This window comes from Miscanthus floridulus, chromosome 5 (genome assembly GCF_019320115.1).
Source record: "Miscanthus floridulus cultivar M001 chromosome 5, ASM1932011v1, whole genome shotgun sequence".
NCBI lineage: Eukaryota > Viridiplantae > Streptophyta > Magnoliopsida > Poales > Poaceae > Miscanthus > Miscanthus floridulus.
This window is the reverse complement of record NC_089584.1, coordinates 122392131-122402803: the sequence shown is the minus strand read 5'-3', so window position 1 is coordinate 122402803 and position 10673 is coordinate 122392131.

Here is a 10673-nt window from a genome sequence, read left to right as displayed (position 1 = left end):
CTAACCACCCAAAGCTCCATCAGATCCCTAAGGAATGGGTGAACAGGAAATCCCAACCCATGCCAGAAGTAATCCTTGAATACCACCACTTTGTTGGTATGAGGTGTTGGGAAGGGCTCACCGAGGGCCGGTCGCCATCTGGTGGTGGCGCGGTCAGGAAGAACACTGGCTTCCACCAATCTGTTCAGCTCTGCTTCTCCTGTACGTGACGGCACCCACTCTTCGTCATGCCGGGCTTTGGTTCCCGCTTTCTTTGGCCTCGTTTTCTTCGATTTGGCGTTTCCCTTCTTCGGTGCCATCCCTCAGATTCGATTAGGGTTTGGTGGTGGAGGCTACTATGGATGCGAATCTAGAAATGCGAGAGCTTTGGAGGAAGATGAAGTGGCAAAGGTGGGAGCGCGGGGTGCGGCGGTGCTGTTATAAAAGCACTTTTCCCAACCTTCTGCATTCGAGGGTTTTTGGGAAACCATTCCCGCAATTTGTGCCTCTATGAAGTCTTCGACGTGGCTTAATGGGCCATTACCTGGGCCTTCGCGTAGTCTCAAGCCCATGCTGTTGATTTATCTCTATAATTTGTTGCTGCTCACCGAATAATCGCCGACTTCTTCGCCATTTTAAGGCTCGGTAACAGTTACTGTAGAGCTGATGTTCTGTTTTTTCTACACGGTTGGATTTTTTCGATATCTCCGCGTATGGCTTAGGGACTGGTCATCTGCTCGGCCAGTCTTTTGCTTTTCTTCTAGTTTCTGACCCTGGCACCACGTAACTGCGTCACCTACTATCAGGCTCGGGGACTAAGTGGGCACACTTCACCTTGCGGTGAATGTGCGCTCTTCTCATCTCGAGGCTACGCCCGAGGACTGGCTGCCTGCTCGGCTGGTTTTCTACTTTCTAACCCTGGCACCACATGACTACATCATCTACTGTCAGGCTCAAGGACTAAGTGGGCATACTTCACCTCGTGGTGAATGTGTTTGCTTTGTTCTGGAAGACTCTGTGCCGCTTGAAGCTAAAGAAGAATATCTCCTTCACTCGTGGTCGGACTCTAAGTGGGCACACTTCGTCCACTGCGAGGAAATTTTTTATTCTAAACTTGAGCTCCTTACACCCTTATGGCAAGACGTGCTTGGGTTATACTGCTCGGTTATGTGTCGCTCTGCTCGGTGTCAGTATATGCTTTTCGGCAACTGCTCACGACTGCTCGGCGACTCATCACGGTGGTCGAACCATGAGTCCGTACTGCTCGGCTTCGTTTACACCTGCTCGGACAAGCTCAAGACAGCGTTGCACAACAGGTACAAGGCGCTAGGGGGCTAGCTGTGGGGGGGTATGACCCTAGATACCCAAGGCGGACCACATGGGTTGTGCCCCCAGGGGTGGCCCAGCCCACAAGATGAAGCCTTACGACGCACGGCTCTGCTCGGCGCCTCCCGCAAGACATCTAGAGGATATCCTAAAGATACTGCGAGATCTGTTAGGATATGTATGATCCCTAGATTCTTGTAATCAATTATTACTTTCCAGTTATCTCCTAGATCTAACTGACTTGTAACCCTGCTCCCCGGACTATATAAGGTGGACATGGACCTCCTCCAAACTCACGCAATATCATACGATAGCTAATACAAACCAACAGACCATAGGAGTAGGGTATTACATCATACTGATGGCCTGAACCTGTCTAACTCGTGTGTCTCTGTTGCCTTCTTGTTCTTGATCTCACGCTCCCCTGCTGATCAATCTACCTTCGTGGGATACCCCTCGGTGGACTGCCAACGATATTCTGTCGACAAGTGATTTTGTTATAATTAATAAAACATTAATTATAAAAAGATCGATAACCGGTGAATCAACCAAAAAACAGCAAGGAAACTCTTACTAATCTTAGCAGATTCGATAACTGGTGATATTGTATTAAACAAGTTATTTAACACAAGATTGAAAACTTTGATCTCTATTATGATTTGTAAGAGAACAATTAGCTGATGCAGCCTTACAAACTATGATACATATCGATAACTAACTTATATTATGGCTCATAAAAGATCAATTAGCTGATGTAGCTTTATAAGCACAACACAAGTCATGACAGTACTCACAATCAAGCTGGAGATCGATCAGTCGATGCAGCCCTGTTTGCTGAAGAACTCATCGAGATCTACAGTACTCCTACTCCTAATACAATGGCGAAAGCCGAAAAGATTGTATTGATTGAGTGTTCATTTTTTTACAATAACCAAGGTCTAATATTTATACCCAGAATCTAAACATGAATCCAACTCAAATATGACTCATTACAATTCTTGGAATAAAAGAAAACTTCCTAACTTAATAATAATTTGGACCCTAATTTTCTTTATTTGTAGAGTCCGACACATCTTCCTAACGCCATTCAAGCATAGCCCATTGATGCCGTCTACTGACGTCATCTATAAAATAGCCGATTCTGACATCGCATCTAAATCAGCTGATACCGATTCATATCTAATCGATTTTTTGATGACACAATCTTAGAAGCTTCGAATTCCCACGTTCTTCTTCCTAAATTTTAGTGTAAATGCATACACAATGGTAGGTAAGTATAGGACACGAGATGGCTAACCTCCAGTAACAACAGCAACAACAAAATTAAAATTGGGAGGCTCTATTCCAGCACCTCTACATTCGGTCACCTCGTTGAGCAACCACGACAACAACCAGCTTGGGGGAGAAAGCATCCCCCATATATCTAGATAAGTATTTCTTTTTCTTTTATTATTATTCTTAGTTTGCTTTAAACAAAAGATGAATAACTAGAAATAAAATAAAAAGTTATCTTTTAGAGATATAGTTATAATGTGTGGTCTAAAAATAAAAACAAAATAAAGAGAGTGTGTCTAGTTTGCTTTAATTTGTTTTTAAGAGCTGAATAAAATAAAAAGGACTATGAAGATAATCGCTTAAAATGAAAATGATGAAAAGTTACTCTGTTGTAATTCTTTTCAAGTACCTAGTTTTTAGCATTGAATTCTCTCGAGTTTTGGATAAGATTGTTTTGATATAAGGATTTACTCTGAACTTGAAACTCGTGGGTAGCATATGCTTGATCTAAGTCTAGGTAATTGACAGATTTGATATGAAAAGGTCTGAGCTGCTGTTTATCTTGTTCCAAGTGATATTAAAATTCTAGATATTTTTTTAACATAAAAATGCTATGATGAGTTCCTATATGATAAAACTTGAATTCTCACTAGAGCCATACATGTTATTTAAGCTAAAAAGACTTCCACATATATGTTGCTTACTTTTACATTGAGTTTTGTCAAGCTTCGTTGACCCTTATAAGATATTTATCATGCTCTTAAAATCAGGATCACATACACCACCCAAATATGCACTACTCCAATACTGGGGGTAGGCGCAAAAACATTCCATTCCATCTAGATCCACACAAAAATATTTTTTATTTTTATAGTTTTTTATCCACCAAATAAATGCTCTAAGTTCTTGTTGCTATCTCTCAAAAGTTTTACTATAGAAAAGAGACATGGGCTATGCAAAAGTTATTCATAAAAAATGATAAAAAAAGAAGAAGAAAAAATAGACAAGTGTCCAAGACATCTAAAACAATGGGTACTCGATGCCCGCCTGAAAAAAAGAGAGATGAATAAGATAGCCCCTGTTTTCTTGCAGAAATATTTTAAAGTTTCAAAAGAGATAAGTTTTCAGGGAGCAAACTAGAATTAGGATAGCCACCATATATATCTACCATATATTCACACACATGCACATCTTGATTTGATTGAATGACTCATTTCTCTTTGGATCTGTTGTTTGACTTGACAATATAAACATTGCAAGTATGCTCTACCTTTGTCCCTACCTATGAACTCCACATAAGCCTTAGTGGTAGGAAGAGAAAAAGACATAACATATTTGTTGCTGTTGTGAGGATCCACAAATACCACATATATTGAGAGACTTGAGGGTGTCATATAATGGAATCTCTGAGTTTTATTTTCAAAACTTATGAAAACTCTAGAACAATGGTGGAACAAAAAACTTAAGACATAGTGCTTAACTTGATTGTTCTATCTTTTAATTGCTCAAGACCCAAGGGAAGGCTAAGAAGCCCCATGATTGAAGGTAATATGGGTAGGTTTGAAAGTCAGATCAATTTATTTTAATCTAGAGGAGAATTCTTGTTTGAACGCATGTGTACTTTTGAGGAGTAAAAATATTGTAACAACTCCTGATCCTTTACTGAGTTTAGCTTTGCTCAGGGACTAGCAAAGGGTAAACTTGGGGGGAGTTTGTTGACGGTAGTTAATATTCATCATAAACCATCAATATAACTTATATAATTGTATAAATATGATCAACAACATAGGTCTAGGGGTTTAAACTAATAAATTTCACAAATTTTGGTGAATTTGTGGATGTAGGAGGATTTATCCAGAAAACAAGCAAGGTGGACCCAATTGTCAAATCAAATCATGTTTATCTACGACGAAACCTACTTAGGAAGACTCTAGAAGCATCTAGAAGACAACTCACCGAAGATTGGGCTAAATGCTGCCGATAGTGGGCCAGTCGACCCAACCCCTAGGTCGGCCAGCCTATGGGTCCCGCCTATCAGCCTTTTCTTTATATGTCGGTTCTCCATCGCCTCCTAGGTTCAATCTGTGCCGTTGTTTTAAGCGGTTTGATCCGAGGGCTCAATATTGATGGTTCCCCTATATATAGCAGCCCCTACACCCTCCCAGAAGACATCATGAAACCCTAATTCACATCTCTCATTCAGATCAACACACACCAGAAAGATTAGGTCTAAAACTCTCCAATGTAGTAGATTAGTAGCTCGGGAGTGAGGATCGAGTTGGGCTCATGCTTAAGTTTCGGATCTAGTCTTGGAGGCTCGACAAAGTCTTGTATCTTCACTTCTACATCTTGTAAGACTTATTATCAATTTATCATATTCCTATTTACATGGCTATGCTTACTTTGAATATATACCTTGCTTAGTTAAGGTTATCATTACTTTTGTATGCAGGTTCATAGGGCGCTTAGCCTGCTAGTTTATCGATTGGGCTATGTAGCTGAGTCTCGTGTAAGCATGGTGCTTATACGATGCTCTGCCTATGAGTACACCCTATTCCCTAGTTGTGTGGTAGCAGCAGGAGGTGATAGCCTCGTCTATCTTCTGTAGACCACTCTGAATTGAGCAGGTTCTTAAATTATAGGGCTATAGTCACGTCAGTAAAGTTATCTTTTGTTGTGCTCTACCGTCTAGCGGCGTCCCGAAGTGCACAAGAGTAGAGTTAATCTTAATTACAGTTGGGTATACTTTGACCATGTAATAAGAACATCAAAGGAATCTACCCCACCCGTTGTTCTCCTGAGTTAACTAGTTATTTATCTTTAATGATCAATCCTCTGAGTGTCATTATACATAAATTCATATCATTACATTAACCCCTACTCTAGTTATGCTGGTATGTTGATTAGTACTTACGTCTTTGTTATTTAATGATCTTTACTCTATTGTTTCCCTGTGTTAAAAATATAAATAACGATATCTGAAATACTTCTGGTAAAATTCTACAATGGTATTCTATGCGCTTACGGAATCCTTCATATTTTTTGCGTTAATAAATACCAACAATAGTTATAGTCATGGGTGCCTCAAACGGTAGAATGGTCGACATTTATAGGACAAGCACGGACTGAGCAGCCTGAGACCCCTGCACCACGTGGCGAACCACAAGAGGTCATAGCCAATATCAGATGCCCATGTGAGGTCAAAAAAATCAAGACCTTCTTAAGGACAGGGCCGGTGCAACATCAATGAGACAACTCGGCACCGTCTGGGTCACGAACCTTGAGACACAGCACACAGACATGACAGGGCTGAGCGGTCACGTAACACATCGTCAAGGCATCTTTATGGGGCAGTGCACAATGGCCACCTACCGCATTGAACACACCAGCACGCAAGGGGTTGAGCGACAAAGCTCGAACAAGCCATGAACTACAAACCCGCATTCGATATGCATGCAACACAGCGCTTTCACGATCACTTCGTGATCGCAAAAATGCTCGGGGGCTACTATCGGGGTTATAACCTCGGGGTGTCTCAGGGCATCGCTAAGTAATAGGCCGAAGCGGCCCATTATACAACTGCCAGCGAAAGCCCGAGCGATCGAGGCCAGATGAGCCAAGTGAGCCAGGCCGAACGCCAAGGCTAGGGTCAGTCATGACCCCTCCCTTCTACCTTAGCCGCACGATGCATAAGAGACGCATGACCTCTCACCGTCACGACCCTTGGGAGGAACTGGGAGAGGTCAAGACCAGCCAAATGTGCCCGCTCTAACGAGAGTAGGCACGCCGCACTGACCCTGCAATGACCGAGGGGACAGCGGTCAGCTCGGTCCGGTTAGATGCCACCCCACGCCACGTAGCTCAGAAAGACAACACTGCCCAAGGCAGTAACAATCTGTACGATAACCACTGGTCAAATATGGCCTGACAAGACGCACGTACGATTCTACCCACTACGGATATGATCCACGACGAGGGCCTTGACTTAGAGGCCATCCAGACCAGCGGGAGCCATGACCCCAATGCTTAGGATTGTGGCCATCAGCTCCACAGGCCAATCAGGTGATCGATGACCCAGGGGCAGCTACCAACTCTTGTACGACGCCCTAGGAAACCAGTAGGCGATGATGAAGACCACGACGAAGACCATGTCGCACAGGACGACTGGCAAACCACCACCGTGCCTACAGTATAGACATAGTCGGCACAGTAGCACCATGTCACGCCATGCCACAACGTGACCACAAGACCATGATGACAACCACGCCCAGACGTACACCACAAGACGGCGTAGCTAGCAAGCCAAGTTAGCTAGGTCATCCCTTAGGCTCACGACCCTTCGGTCAAGAGAACCTTCTTCTTTGTACACGCCCTGGCCCCGGACTCTATATAAGGGCAGCCAGGGCACCCATCTTAGGATCCAACTTTCATTCACTCATTCTTACATCGTAGAAGGGCTCCTGAAGCTTCCCTTTGGGCAACCCGTCTCCTAGCTCTAGCTCTCCTAGCTCTTTCACCATTCTTGCACTCCCCATTGTAAGAACTTTAGAGCATTCAAGCGAGGAATACGCACTCGATCATCTCTGATACTAGACGTAGGGCTCTGGCCTGAACCAGTATAAATCCTCGTGTCTTTTAGATGTACCATTGTCTTCCTAGAGCAAGCGCGATAATCGTATAAGTTTATTAGTCCGGTTTACAAAACACCGACAACGGTCTAGTAACCTCTCAATCCTGGTCTAAGTTGGGACGAAAAGGCTATGTCATCATCATATATTGATGGCGTGGAGAAGGGAGAGAGATACACGAAGCGTAAAGTGAGCAGTGGCCCAACATGCCAGTATGAACATATCTTAGGGTCTGCTTGGTTTCATGGGACTATAATCCCCCCATTTTTAATCCTCATTTAGTCCCTAAATTGCCAAACAAGGAGACTAGAAGAGGGACTAAAGCGGGTTAGTCCTATAGTCCCTGAGTGGTGGGTTTTTGGGACAACTAGCCCAACTAGACAACCAATGTCCCTTAATTATTGCCGGTCCTCACCCCTAGCTTTAAGAAAGATATTTTGATCATTGTCCAGCAGCTTTATGATCTTTAGTCCCTCGATGAACCAAACAGGGTTGAAGTTTCTGCTTTAGCCTCTAGTCCCTGGACTAAAGAACTAAAAAAGCTCTTATGCTTATTCTAATTAAGAAGACCTATTATGGGCTGAAAGCATTTTGTGCTTTAGGGAAGGTAGTGGACACCGTGTTTGTATATAGCAGTAGAGTAGGACGACACGAGTCACGGCGCATTGACACGGAAATCGCATTGTTTCCCATCACCGATGGCCCAACGGCCATATTTGCGTCTGGATGCAGGCAGAAGAATTGTCTCGCTCTTTGCGGGGTTCAGGAAATGTTTCATGCGACGTGTATTACATGACGTATGTATGCTTTATGGCCTTATGCCATGCGGCCATGCCAAAGTTTGAGCAGATTCTGATCACAATCCACGGGGTAAAAAGAATGCGAAAGGGCCTTTTGTGGGTGCCGGGTTTTCCCTGTTCCGCGAATCCAGGCCAACCGACATACTATTGCTGCCTTGACGAAGGCACACTATAGATTATCGAGCCAAGGCCGAGAGTGACAGCAGGACCACCACTGGTCAGCTAATACAGATGGATGGAGCGATATCACGCGCGATACGAAAATCACGGATGGTCGTCCGCGACCGCGAGTCTGTTTCCACCAAGTGATGCTGATGCTGGTTGCGGTAGGCCGCCGATGCTATGCCAGTATGCCACGTTGCTATATGGTCTGTTCGCTCGTTTTATAATTTATACTTTTCAGCTTGTTTTTTTAGCTGAAACAATATTTTTCTCGTACGACAAATCTGACGGAACAATATTTCGGTTTGTTTTTTCAGCGAAACATATCCCTCTCGTGATTGTATATATTCTGCTGCTAACCAGAAGTATTTGTGAGGAAAAACCTTTGGACATTCTGGAGGAATATCCGGCCGGACGGAACTTGCAAGGAAAGAGACGAGCGGAATCATCAACCACATCGAAGAAGAAAGCCGGACGGCACGTCGGCACCAAGCGCTGCAATTGCAACTGCCCGCGTCGCACGCACGTCACCCATTCCCTGCCAGTTTGGTGCGCCGTACATGACGCGAGATTTTGGTACGACGCGCGAGCGGATAAGTTGGCGAGAGCGGGAGACGGCAGTTGGCCCGAAAACGTGTACATGCTCAACACGTTCTATCTCCACCGTTAAATATTACTTTGAGATTCGTGCTGCTCACTCCTCCCAATGTTTCACACTGCCCTCTCCAATGCTTCACACTATTAATTGGGAAGGCACAAATCTCGATGTGGTGTTTGGATGGTCAGGATAACACATGCTACAACAACAAAAAAGAAGCTTTCTTGGCCGGGTGGGGTGACCGCGACGTGACGCCGCCGGCTCCTCCGCCGTCCAACGGTTACTGTGGATCGCCATTGAGGGTAGTCTCGTTGCGTCGGGACTCGGGAGTCAATAGTCCTCTTCAGCACGTGTTTAGTTTCTACCCTAAATTCCTAAAAAGTGCTACAGTAGTCATCACATCGAATCTTACGATACATGTATGGAGCATTAAATGTAGATAAAAAAAAAACTAATTACACAGTTTGATTGAAAATTGCGAGACAAACATTTTGAGCCTAATTAGTCCATGATTAAACACTATTTAACAAATAAAAACGAAAGTGCTACAGTATCCTAAACTCCCAAATTCAGGGAACTAACCGCGCTCTCATTCGTTGCATTCTACAGTACTTGCGCGTATGGACCGGCGGCGATCAAAGGGGCGGCCATGTGGCAATGCGTTTCCCAAACCCACGTCGTGCGCTCAGGATTGGCCTATGCCCATTGACCAGAACGGGCCATATCATTTGATCCTGGGCTGGACCGCCACCACCCACCAGGAAACTACCAGCAAGGTAAGCTAACACAAAAGTTAATCAGCTGCTGTCAAGCAGAACAGTGGCGGAACATGCAGCCCAATCAGGGGGGGGGGGGGGGGGGGGGGGGGGGGGGCATTTTGCAAGCACACGTGCTGAACACGAAGACACTTTACGGCGGTCCGAGACCTTAGTAGGCTGGCAAGATCTATGTTGCGGCATGCCAAGTGCAGAGCCGTCTGCGGTGGAGAGATGTAACTAATTGTTGTGAGCCACGGAGACACCGTCACTTTGACGAAGAAAAGCAGAAAGTAGAAATAGAGACTGAATGTGGATTACGTTGTTTGCTATATCTACGGATAGACTGGTTGCTTGCTTGCTAGCTGCCTTGACTCTACACTATTATTAGTGGCCTTGTATTTGTATTTCTATACCATCTGAACAGTAAATGGACTTTAGAAAATTTATAGAGACAAGGGGGGGGGGCATGGCCCACTATGGCCCCCACGTAGCTCCACCTATGAAGCAGAAGGCATCCCTTGCAATCCCTCAAGCATGAGGACCTAATCCGGGTCACGGTGACTCTTTGGGCTATATGGTATGCCAGAAGGAAAGCTATTCATGAAGATATTTATCAAAGCCTGGTCTCGACTCATAATTTTGTCACTAGTTTTGTGGCTGATCTCCAATTGCTGCAACCAAAAGTGAAGGATCGCCCTGCTGTTCAGAGCAGCAACACTCGCTGGATTCCTCCCCCAGCAGGGCTAATGAAGATTAACGTTGATGCATCCTTAGCTAAAAACTCAGGAATTGTCGTCGCTGTAGCTGTTGCACGCGACTTTGCTGGACGCTTCTTGGGGGCCTCGGTGGTAGTGATGGAAGGAAGCTTGGAGCCAGAGATGGTGGAGACGATATAATGTAAAGAAGTCATGGCTCTTGCTAGCGACTTGCTACTTCAGGACTTCAAAGTGGCATGTGACAATGCTAGAGTTGTTGCAAGCATACCTGAAGGTATTATGGGCTCTTATGGGCATATTGTCCATAAAATTAGAGCTAGATCGAATGATTTCAGAATTGTCGAGTTCATCCATGAGGGGAGACGATCAAATGTGGATGTTCATAATCTTGCTAGGAGTTGTATCTATACTAATTTAGGGAGACATGTTTG